The sequence below is a fragment of the Rana temporaria genome, chromosome 5 (genome assembly GCF_905171775.1).
Source record: "Rana temporaria chromosome 5, aRanTem1.1, whole genome shotgun sequence".
Taxonomy (NCBI): domain Eukaryota; kingdom Metazoa; phylum Chordata; class Amphibia; order Anura; family Ranidae; genus Rana; species Rana temporaria.
The window spans coordinates 313697447-313710599 of record NC_053493.1 but is presented as its reverse complement, the minus strand read 5'-3'; the positions used below and the strand labels follow the sequence as shown (position 1 = coordinate 313710599).

Sequence of the window (13153 nt, the reverse complement as noted above, 5' to 3'; positions counted from 1 at the left end):
TGCCTCTCTCTCTATACACGGGATAGGGATGAGGAGTGTGCCTCTCTCTCTATACACGGGATAGGGATGAGGAGTGTGCCTCTCTCTCTATACACGGGATAGGGATGAGGAGTGTGCCTCTCTCTCTATACACGGGATAGGGATGAGGAGTGTGCCTCTCTCTCTATACACGGGATAGGGATGAGGAGTGTGCCTCTCTCTCTATACACGGGATAGGGATGAGGAGTGTGCCTCTCTCTCTATACACGGGATAGGGATGAGGAGTGTGCCTCTCTCTCTATACACGGGATAGGGATGAGGAGTGTGCCTCTCTCTCTATACACGGGATAGGGATGAGGAGTGTGCCTCTCTCTCTATACACGGGATAGGGATGAGGAGTGTGCCTCTCTCTCTATACACGGGATAGGGATGAGGAGTGTGCCTCTCTCTCTATACACGGGATAGGGATGAGGAGTGTGCCTCTCTCTCTATACACGGGATAGGGATGAGGAGTGTGCCTCTCTCTCTATACACGGGATAGGGATGAGGAGTGTGCCTCTCTCTCTATACACGGGATAGGGGATGAGGAGTGTGCCTCTCTCTCTATACACGGGATAGGGGATGAGGAGTGTGCCTCTCTCTCTATACACGGGATAGGGGATGAGGAGTGTGCCTCTCTCTCTATATACGGGATAGGGGATGAGGAGTGAGCCTCTCTCTCTCTCTATACACGGGATAGGGATGAGGAGTGAGCCTCTCTCTCTATACACGGGATAGGAGATGAGGAGTGTGCCTCTCTCTATACACAGGATAGGGATGAGGAGTGAGCCTCTCTCTATACACGGGATAGGGATGAGGAGTGTGCCTCTCTCTATACACGGGATAGGGATGAGGAGTGAGCCTCTCTCTCTATACACGGGATAGGGGATGAGGAGTGAGCCTCTCTCTCTATACACGGGATAGGGGATGAGGAGTGAGCCTCTCTCTATACACGGGATAGGGGATGAGGAGTGAGCCTCTCTCTATACACGGGATAGGGGATGAGGAGTGAGCCTCTCTCTATACACGGGATAGGGATGAGGAGTGAGCCTCTCTCTCTATACACGGGATAGGGATGAGGAGTGAGCCTCTCTCTCTCTATACACGGGATAGGGATGAGGAGTGAGCCTCTCTCTCTCTATACACGGGATAGGGATGAGGAGTGAGCCTCTTTCTCTATAGACGGGATAGGGATGAGGAGTGAGCCTCTCTCTCTATACACGGGATAGGGATGAGGAGTGAGCCTCTCTCTATACACGGGATAGGGATGAGGAGTGAGCCTCTCTCTATACACGGGATAGGGATGAGGAGTGAGCCTCTCTCTATACACGGGATAGGGATGAGGAGTGTGCCTCTCTCTATACACGGGATAGGGATGAGGAGTGAGCCTCTCTCTATACATAGGATAGGGATGGGGAGTGAGCCTCTCTCTATACACGGGATAGGGATGAGGAGTGAGCCTCTCTATACACGGGATAGGGATGAGGAGTGAGCCTCTCTCTATACACGGGATAGGGATGAGGAGTGAGCCTCTCTCTATACACGGGATAGGGATGAGGAGTGTGCCACTCTCTATACATAGGATAGGGATGAGGAGTGTGCCTCTCTCTATACACGGGATAGGGGATGAGGAGTGAGCCTCTATCTCTATACACAGGATAGGGATGAGGAGTGTGCCTCTCTCTATACACGGGATAGGGATGAGGAGTGTGCCTCTCTCTATACACGGGATAGGGGATGAGGAGTGAGCCTCTCTCTCTATACACGGGATAGGGGATGAGGAGTGAGCCTCTCTCTCTATACACGGGATAGGGATGAGGAGTGTGCCTCTCTCTATACACAGGATAGGGATGAGGAGTGTGCCTCTCTCTCTATACACGGGATAGGAGATGAGGAGTGTGCCTCTCTCTCTATACACGGGATAGGAGATGAGGAGTGTGCCTCTCTCTCTATACACGGGATAGGGATGAGGAGTGAGCCTCTCTCTCTATACACGGGATAGGGATGAGGAGTGAGCCTCTCTCTATACACGGGATAGGGATGAGGAGTGTGCCTCTCTCTCTATACACGGGATAGGGGATGAGGAGTGTGCCTCTCTCTCTATACACGGGATAGGGATGAGGAGTGTGCCTCTCTCTATACACAGGATAGGGATGAGGAGTGTGCCTCTCTCTATACACAGGATAGGGATGAGGAGTGTGCCTCTCTCTATACACAGGATAGGGATGAGGAGTGAGCCTCTCTCTATACACGGGATAGGGATGAGGAGTGAGCCTCTCTCTCTATACACGGGATAGGGGATGAGGAGTGAGCCTCTCTCTATACACGGGATAGGGATGAGGAGTGAGCCTCTCTCTCTATACACGGGATAGGAGATGAGGAGTGTGCCTCTCTCTATACACGGGATAGGGATGAGGAGTGAGCCTCTCTCTATACACGGGATAGGAGATGAGGAGTGTGCCTCTCTCTATACACAGGATAGGGATGAGGAGTGAGCCTCTCTCTATACACGGGATAGGGATGAGGAGTGTGCCTCTCTCTATACACGGGATAGGGATGAGGAGTGAGCCTCTCTCTCTATACACGGGATAGGGATGAGGAGTGAGCCTCTCTCTCTATACACGGGATAGGGATGAGGAGTGTGCCTCTCTCTATACACAGGATAGGGGATGAGGAGTGTGCCTCTCTCTCTATACACAGGATAGGGGATGAGGAGTGTGCCTCTCTCTATACACGGGATAGGGATGAGGAGTGTGCCTCTCTCTCTATACACAGGATAGGGGATGAGGAGTGTGCCTCTCTCTATACACGGGATAGGGATGAGGAGTGTGCCTCTCTCTCTATACACGGGATAGGGATGAGGAGTGTGCCTCTCTCTCTATACACGGGATAGGGGATGAGGAGTGAGCCTCTCTCTCTATACACGGGATAGGGATGAGGAGTGAGCCTCTCTCTCTATACACGGGATAGGGATGAGGAGTGAGCCTCTCTCTCTATACACGGGATAGGGATGAGGAGTGAGCCTCTCTCTCTATACACGGGATAGGGATGAGGAGTGAGCCTCTCTCTATACACGGGATAGGGATGAGCAGTGTGCCTCTCTCTATACACGGGATAGGGATGAGCAGTGTGCCTCTCTCTATACACGGGATAGGGATGAGGAGTGTGCCTCTCTCTCTATACACAGGATAGGGGATGAGGAGTGTGCCTCTCTCTATACACGGGATAGGGATGAGGAGTGTGCCTCTCTCTCTATACACAGGATAGGGGATGAGGAGTGTGCCTCTCTCTATACACGGGATAGGGATGAGGAGTGTGCCTCTCTCTCTATACACAGGATAGGGGATGAGGAGTGTGCCTCTCTCTATACACGGGATAGGGATGAGGAGTGTGCCTCTCTCTCTATACACAGGATAGGGGATGAGGAGTGTGCCTCTCTCTATACACAGGATAGGGATGAGGAGTGTGCCTCTCTCTCTATACACGGGATAGGGATGAGGAGTGTGCCTCTCTCTCTATACACGGGATAGGGATGAGGAGTGAGCCTCTCTCTCTATACACGGGATAGGGGATGAGGAGTGAGCCTCTCTCTCTATACACGGGATAGGGATGAGGAGTGTGCCTCTCTCTATACACGGGATAGGGATGAGGAGTGAGCCTCTCTCTCTATACACGGGATAGGGATGAGGAGTGAGCCTCTCTCTCTATACACGGGATAGGGATGAGGAGTGAGCCTCTCTCTCTATACACGGGATAGGGGTGAGGAGTGTGCCTCTCTCTCTATACACGGGATAGGGATGAGGAGTGTGCCTCTCTCTATACACGGGATAGGGATGAGGAGTGAGCCTCTCTCTCTATACACGGGATAGGGATGAGGAGTGTGCCTCTCTCTCTATACACAGGATAGGGATGAGGAGTGTGTCTCTCTCTATACACGGGATAGGGGATGAGGAGTGTGCCTCTCTCTATACAAGGGATAGGGATGAGGAGTGAGCCTCTCTCTATACACGGGATAGGGATGAGGAGTGAGCCTCTCTCTCTATACACGGGATAGGGATGAGGAGTGAGCCTCTCTCTCTATACACGGGATAGGGATGAGGAGTGTGCCTCTCTCTCTATACACGGGATAGGGATGAGGAGTGAGCCTCTCTCTCTATACACGGGATAGGGATGAGGAGTGTGCCTCTCTCTATACACGGGATAGGGATGAGGAGTGTGCCTCTCTCTATACACGGGATAGGGATGAGGAGTGTGCCTCTCTCTATACACGGGATAGGGATGAGGAGTGTGCCTCTCTCTCTATACACAGGATAGGGGATGAGGAGTGTGCCTCTCTCTATACACGGGATAGGGATGAGGAGTGTGCCTCTCTCTCTATACACGGGATAGGGATGAGGAGTGAGCCTCTCTCTCTATACACGGGATAGGGATGAGGAGTGTGCCTCTCTCTCTATACACAGGATAGGGGATGAGGAGTGTGCCTCTCTCTATACACAGGATAGGGATGAGGAGTGTGCCTCTCTCTCTATACACGGGATAGGGATGAGGAGTGTGCCTCTCTCTCTATACACGGGATAGGGATGAGGAGTGAGCCTCTCTCTCTATACACGGGATAGGGGATGAGGAGTGAGCCTCTCTCTCTATACACGGGATAGGGATGAGGAGTGAGCCTCTCTCTCTATACACGGGATAGGGATGAGGAGTGTGCCTCTCTCTCTATACACGGGATAGGGATGAGGAGTGTGCCTCTCTCTCTATACACGGGATAGGGATGAGGAGTGTGCCTCTCTCTATACACGGGATAGGGATGAGGAGTGTGCCTCTCTCTATACACGGGATAGGGGATGAGGAGTGTGCCTCTCTCTATACACGGGATAGGGATGAGGAGTGAGCCTCTCTCTCTATACACGGGATAGGGGATGAGGAGTGAGCCTCTCTCTCTATACACGGGATAGGGATGAGGAGTGTGCCTCTCTCTATACACGGGATAGGGATGAGGAGTGTGCCTCTCTCTCTATACACGGGATAGGGATGAGGAGTGAGCCTCTCTCTCTATACACGGGATAGGGGATGAGGAGTGAGCCTCTCTCTCTATACACGGGATAGGGATGAGGAGTGTGCCTCTCTCTCTATACACGGGATAGGGATGAGGAGTGAGCCTCTCTCTCTATACACGGGATAGGGATGAGGAGTGAGCCTCTCTCTCTATACACGGGATAGGGATGAGGAGTGTGCCTCTCTCTCTATACACGGGATAGGGATGAGGAGTGTGCCTCTCTCTATACACGGGATAGGGATGAGGAGTGAGCCTCTCTCTCTATACACGGGATAGGGATGAGGAGTGTGCCTCTCTCTCTATACACAGGATAGGGATGAGGAGTGTGTCTCTCTCTATACACGGGATAGGGGATGAGGAGTGTGCCTCTCTCTATACAAGGGATAGGGATGAGGAGTGAGCCTCTCTCTATACACGGGATAGGGATGAGGAGTGAGCCTCTCTCTCTATACACGGGATAGGGATGAGGAGTGAGCCTCTCTCTCTATACACGGGATAGGGATGAGGAGTGTGCCTCTCTCTCTATACACGGGATAGGGATGAGGAGTGAGCCTCTCTCTCTATACACGGGATAGGGATGAGGAGTGTGCCTCTCTCTATACACGGGATAGGGATGAGGAGTGTGCCTCTCTCTATACACGGGATAGGGATGAGGAGTGTGCCTCTCTCTCTATACACAGGATAGGGGATGAGGAGTGTGCCTCTCTCTATCCACGGGATAGGGATGAGGAGTGTGCCTCTCTCTCTATACACAGGATAGGGGATGAGGAGTGTGCCTCTCTCTATACACGGGATAGGGATGAGGAGTGTGCCTCTCTCTCTATACACAGGATAGGGGATGAGGAGTGTGCCTCTCTCTATACACGGGATAGGGATGAGGAGTGTGCCTCTCTCTCTATACACAGGATAGGGGATGAGGAGTGTGCCTCTCTCTCTATACACAGGATAGGGGATGAGGAGTGTGCCTCTCTCTATACACGGGATAGGGATGAGGAGTGTGCCTCTCTCTCTATACACGGGATAGGGATGAGGAGTGTGCCTCTCTCTCTATACACGGGATAGGGATGAGGAGTGAGCCTCTCTCTCTATACACGGGATAGGGGATGAGGAGTGAGCCTCTCTCTCTATACACGGGATAGGGGATGAGGAGTGAGCCTCTCTCTCTATACACGGGATAGGGATGAGGAGTGTGCCTCTCTCTCTATACACGGGATAGGGATGAGGAGTGTGCCTCTCTCTCTATACACGGGATAGGGATGAGGAGTGTGCCTCTCTCTCTATACACGGGATAGGGATGAGGAGTGTGCCTCTCTCTATACACGGGATAGGGGATGAGGAGTGTGCCTCTCTCTATACACGGGATAGGGTTGAGGAGTGAGCCTCTCTCTCTATACACGGGATAGGGGATGAGGAGTGAGCCTCTCTCTCTATACACGGGATAGGGATGAGGAGTGTGCCTCTCTCTATACACGGGATAGGGATGAGGAGTGTGCCTCTCTCTCTATACACGGGATAGGGATGAGGAGTGAGCCTCTCTCTCTATACACGGGATAGGGGATGAGGAGTGAGCCTCTCTCTCTATACACGGGATAGGGATGAGGAGTGTGCCTCTCTCTCTATACACGGGATAGGGATGAGGAGTGAGCCTCTCTCTATACACGGGATAGGGATGAGGAGTGTGCCTCTCTCTCTATACACGGGATAGGGGATGAGGAGTGAGCCTCTCTCTCTCTCTATACACGGGATAGGGATGAGGAGTGTGCCTCTCTCTCTCTCTATACACGGGATAGGGATGAGGAGTGTGCCTCTCTCTCTATACACGGGATAGGGATGAGGAGTGTGCCTCTCTCTATACACGGGATAGGGATGAGGAGTGTGCCTCTCTCTCTATACACGGGATAGGGATGAGGAGTGAGCCTCTCTCTCTATACACGGGATAGGGGATGAGGAGTGAGCCTCTCTCTCTATACACGGGATAGGGATGAGGAGTGAGCCTCTCTCTCTATACACGGGATAGGGATGAGGAGTGAGCCTCTCTCTATACACGGGATAGGGATGAGCAGTGTGCCTCTCTCTATACACGGGATAGGGATGAGCAGTGTGCCTCTCTCTATACACGGGATAGGGATGAGGAGTGTGCCTCTCTCTCTATACACAGGATAGGGGATGAGGAGTGTGCCTCTCTCTATACACGGGATAGGGATGAGGAGTGTGCCTCTCTCTCTATACACAGGATAGGGGATGAGGAGTGTGCCTCTCTCTATACACGGGATAGGGATGAGGAGTGTGCCTCTCTCTCTATACACAGGATAGGGGATGAGGAGTGTGCCTCTCTCTATACACGGGATAGGGATGAGGAGTGTGCCTCTCTCTCTATACACAGGATAGGGGATGAGGAGTGTGCCTCTCTCTATACACGGGATAGGGATGAGGAGTGTGCCTCTCTCTCTATACACGGGATAGGGATGAGGAGTGTGCCTCTCTCTCTATACACGGGATAGGGATGAGGAGTGAGCCTCTCTCTATATACACGGGATAGGGGATGAGGAGTGAGCCTCTCTCTCTATACACGGGATAGGGATGAGGAGTGTGCCTCTCTCTATACACGGGATAGGGATGAGGAGTGAGCCTCTCTCTCTATACACGGGATAGGGATGAGGAGTGAGCCTCTCTCTCTATACACGGGATAGGGATGAGGAGTGTGCCTCTCTCTCTATACACGGGATAGGGATGAGGAGTGTGCCTCTCTCTATATACGGGATAGGGATGAGGAGTGAGCCTCTCTCTCTATACACGGGATAGGGATGAGGAGTGTGCCTCTCTCTCTATACACAGGATAGGGATGAGGAGTGTGTCTCTCTCTATACACGGGATAGGGGATGAGGAGTGTGCCTCTCTCTATACAAGGGATAGGGATGAGGAGTGAGCCTCTCTCTATACACGGGATAGGGATGAGGAGTGAGCCTCTCTCTCTATACACGGGATAGGGATGAGGAGTGAGCCTCTCTCTCTATACACGGGATAGGGATGAGGAGTGAGCCTCTCTCTCTATACACGGGATAGGGATGAGGAGTGAGCCTCTCTCTCTATACACGGGATAGGGATGAGGAGTGTGCCTCTCTCTATACACGGGATAGGGATGAGGAGTGTGCCTCTCTCTATACACGGGATAGGGATGAGGAGTGTGCCTCTCTCTCTATACACAGGATAGGGGATGAGGAGTGTGCCTCTCTCTATACACGGGATAGGGATGAGGAGTGTGCCTCTCTCTCTATACACAGGATAGGGGATGAGGAGTGTGCCTCTCTCTATACACGGGATAGGGATGAGGAGTGTGCCTCTCTCTCTATACACAGGATAGGGGATGAGGAGTGTGCCTCTCTCTATACACGGGATAGGGATGAGGAGTGTGCCTCTCTCTCTATACACGGGATAGGGGATGAGGAGTGTGCCTCTCTCTATACACGGGATAGGGATGAGGAGTGTGCCTCTCTCTCTATACACGGGATAGGGATGAGGAGTGTGCCTCTCTCTCTATACACGGGATAGGGATGAGGAGTGAGCCTCTCTCTCTATACACGGGATAGGGGATGAGGAGTGAGCCTCTCTCTCTATACACGGGATAGGGATGAGGAGTGAGCCTCTCTCTCTATACACGGGATAGGGATGAGGAGTGTGCCTCTCTCTCTATACACGGGATAGGGATGAGGAGTGTGCCTCTCTCTCTATACACGGGATAGGGATGAGGAGTGTGCCTCTCTCTATACACGGGATAGGGGATGAGGAGTGTGCCTCTCTCTATACACGGGATAGGGTTGAGGAGTGAGCCTCTCTCTCTATACACGGGATAGGGGATGAGGAGTGAGCCTCTCTCTCTATACACGGGATAGGGATGAGGAGTGTGCCTCTCTCTATACACGGGATAGGGATGAGGAGTGTGCCTCTCTCTCTATACACGGGATAGGGATGAGGAGGGAGCCTCTCTCTCTATACACGGGATAGGGGATGAGGAGTGAGCCTCTCTCTCTATACACGGGATAGGGATGAGGAGTGTGCCTCTCTCTCTATACACGGGATAGGGATGAGGAGTGAGCCTCTCTCTATACACGGGATAGGGATGAGGAGTGTGCCTCTCTCTCTATACACGGGATAGGGGATGAGGAGTGAGCCTCTCTCTCTATACACGGGATAGGGATGAGGAGTGTGCCTCTCTCTCTCTCTATACACGGGATAGGGATGAGGAGTGTGCCTCTCTCTCTATACACGGGATAGGGATGAGGAGTGTGCCTCTCTCTATACACGGGATAGGGATGAGGAGTGTGCCTCTCTCTCTATACACGGGATAGGGATGAGGAGTGAGCCTCTCTCTCTATACACGGGATAGGGGATGAGGAGTGAGCCTCTCTCTCTATACACGGGATAGGGATGAGGAGTGAGCCTCTCTCTCTATACACGGGATAGGGATGAGGAGTGAGCCTCTCTCTATACACGGGATAGGGATGAGCAGTGTGCCTCTCTCTATACACGGGATAGGGATGAGCAGTGTGCCTCTCTCTCTATACACAGGATAGGGGATGAGGAGTGTGCCTCTCTCTATACACGGGATAGGGATGAGGAGTGTGCCTCTCTCTCTATACACAGGATAGGGGATGAGGAGTGTGCCTCTCTCTATACACGGGATAGGGATGAGGAGTGTGCCTCTCTCTCTATACACGGGATAGGGATGAGGAGTGTGCCTCTCTCTCTATACACGGGATAGGGATGAGGAGTGAGCCTCTCTCTCTATACACGGGATAGGGGATGAGGAGTGAGCCTCTCTCTCTATACACGGGATAGGGATGAGGAGTGTGCCTCTCTCTATACACGGGATAGGGATGAGGAGTGAGCCTCTCTCTCTATACACGGGATAGGGATGAGGAGTGAGCCTCTCTCTCTATACACGGGATAGGGATGAGGAGTGTGCCTCTCTCTCTATACACGGGATAGGGAGGAGGAGTGCGCCTCTCTCTATACACGGGATAGGGATGAGGAGTGAGCCTCTCTCTCTATACACGGGATAGGGATGAGGAGTGTGCCTCTCTCTCTATACACAGGATAGGGATGAGGAGTGTGTCTCTCTCTATACACGGGATAGGGATGAGGAGTGTGCCTCTCTCTATACACGGGATAGGGATGAGGAGTGTGCCTCTCTCTATACACGGGATAGGGATGAGGAGTGTGCCTCTCTCTCTATACACAGGATAGGGGATGAGGAGTGTGCCTCTCTCTATACACGGGATAGGGATGAGGAGTGTGCCTCTCTCTCTATACACAGGATAGGGGATGAGGAGTGTGCCTCTCTCTATACACGGGATAGGGATGAGGAGTGTGCCTCTCTCTCTATACACAGGATAGGGGATGAGGAGTGTGCCTCTCTCTATACACGGGATAGGGATGAGGAGTGTGCCTCTCTCTCTATACACAGGATAGGGGATGAGGAGTGTGCCTCTCTCTATACACGGGATAGGGATGAGGAGTGTGCCTCTCTCTCTATACACGGGATAGGGATGAGGAGTGTGCCTCTCTCTCTATACACGGGATAGGGGTGAGGAGTGAGCCTCTCTCTCTATACACGGGATAGGGGATGAGGAGTGAGCCTCTCTCTCTATACACGGGATAGGGATGAGGAGTGAGCCTCTCTCTCTATACACGGGATAGGGATGAGGAGTGTGCCTCTCTCTCTATACACGGGATAGGGATGAGGAGTGTGCCTCTCTCTCTATACACGGGATAGGGATGAGGAGTGTGCCTCTCTCTATACACGGGATAGGGGATGAGGAGTGTGCCTCTCTCTATACACGGGATAGGGATGAGGAGTGAGCCTCTCTCTCTATACACGGGATAGGGGATGAGGAGTGAGCCTCTCTCTCTATACACGGGATAGGGATGAGGAGTGTGCCTCTCTCTATACACGGGATAGGGATGAGGAGTGTGCCTCTCTCTCTATACACGGGATAGGGATGAGGAGTGAGCCTCTCTCTCTATACACGGGATAGGGGAGGAGGAGTGTGCCTCTCTCTCTATACACGGGATAGGGATGAGGAGTGTGCCTCTCTCTCTATACACGGGATAGGGATGAGGAGTGAGCCTCTCTCTCTATACACGGGATAGGGATGAGGAGTGAGCCTCTCTCTCTATACACGGGATAGGGATGAGGAGTGTGCCTCTCTCTCTATACACGGGATAGGGATGAGGAGTGTGCCTCTCTCTATACACGGGATAGGGATGAGGAGTGAGCCTCTCTCTCTATACACGGGATAGGGATGAGGAGTGTGCCTCTCTCTCTATACACAGGATAGGGATGAGGAGTGTGTCTCTCTCTATACACGGGATAGGGGATGAGGAGTGAGCCTCTCTCTATACACGGGATAGGGATGAGGAGTGAGCCTCTCTCTATACACGGGATAGGGATGAGGAGTGAGCCTCTCTCTCTATACACGGGATAGGGATGAGGAGTGAGCCTCTCTCTCTATACACGGGATAGGGATGAGGAGTGTGCCTCTCTCTCTATACACGGGATAGGGATGAGGAGTGAGCCTCTCTCTCTATACACGGGATAGGGATGAGGAGTGTGCCTCTCTCTATACACGGGATAGGGATGAGGAGTGTGCCTCTCTCTATACACGGGATAGGGATGAGGAGTGTGCCTCTCTCTCTATACACAGGATAGGGGATGAGGAGTGTGCCTCTCTCTATACACGGGATAGGGATGAGGAGTGTGCCTCTCTCTCTATACACAGGATAGGGGATGAGGAGTGTGCCTCTCTCTATACACGGGATAGGGATGAGGAGTGTGCCTCTCTCTCTATACACAGGATAGGGGATGAGGAGTGTGCCTCTCTCTATACACGGGATAGGGATGAGGAGTGTGCCTCTCTCTCTATACACAGGATAGGGGATGAGGAGTGTGCCTCTCTCTATACACGGGATAGGGATGAGGAGTGTGCCTCTCTCTCTATACACGGGATAGGGATGAGGAGTGTGCCTCTCTCTCTATACACGGGATAGGGATGAGGAGGGAGCCTCTCTCTCTATACACGGGATAGGGGATGAGGAGTGAGCCTCTCTCTCTATACACGGGATAGGGATGAGGAGTGAGCCTCTCTCTCTATACACGGGATAGGGATGAGGAGTGTGCCTCTCTCTCTATACACGGGATAGGGATGAGGAGTGTGCCTCTCTCTCTATACACGGGATAGGGATGAGGAGTGTGCCTCTCTCTATACACGGGATAGGGGATGAGGAGTGTGCCTCTCTCTATACACGGGATAGGGTTGAGGAGTGAGCCTCTCTCTCTATACACGGGATAGGGGATGAGGAGTGAGCCTCTCTCTCTATACACGGGATAGGGATGAGGAGTGTGCCTCTCTCTATACACGGGATAGGGATGAGGAGTGTGCCTCTCTCTCTATACACGGGATAGGGATGAGGAGTGAGCCTCTCTCTCTATACACGGGATAGGGGATGAGGAGTGAGCCTCTCTCTCTATACACGGGATAGGGATGAGGAGTGTGCCTCTCTCTCTATACACGGGATAGGGATGAGGAGTGAGCCTCTCTCTATACACGGGATAGGGATGAGGAGTGTGCCTCTCTCTCTATACACGGGATAGGGGATGAGGAGTGAGCCTCTCTCTCTCTCTATACACGGGATAGGGATGAGGAGTGTGCCTCTCTCTCTCTCTATACACGGGATAGGGATGAGGAGTGTGCCTCTCTCTCTATACACGGGATAGGGATGAGGAGTGTGCCTCTCTCTATACACGGGATAGGGATGAGGAGTGTGCCTCTCTCTCTATACACGGGATAGGGATGAGGAGTGTGCCTCTCTCTCTATACACGGGATAGGGATGAGGAGTGTGCCTCTCTCTCTATACACGGGATAGGGATGAGGAGTGTGCCTCTCTCTCTATACACGGGATAGGGATGAGGAGTGTGCCTCTCTCTCTATACACGGGATAGGGGATGAGGAGTGAGCCTCTCTCTCTATACACGGGATAGGGATGAGGAGTGTGCCTCTCTCTCTATACACGGGATAGGG

General features: G+C 52.5%; 1 protein-coding gene across 1 annotated transcript in view; it reads right to left on the bottom strand.

Annotated features, from left to right (window-relative positions):
• SPIDR (scaffold protein involved in DNA repair) overlaps window positions 1-13153 on the bottom strand; it is a 761161-nt gene that overhangs the window by 747269 nt on the left and 739 nt on the right. The window lies entirely within an intron of this gene.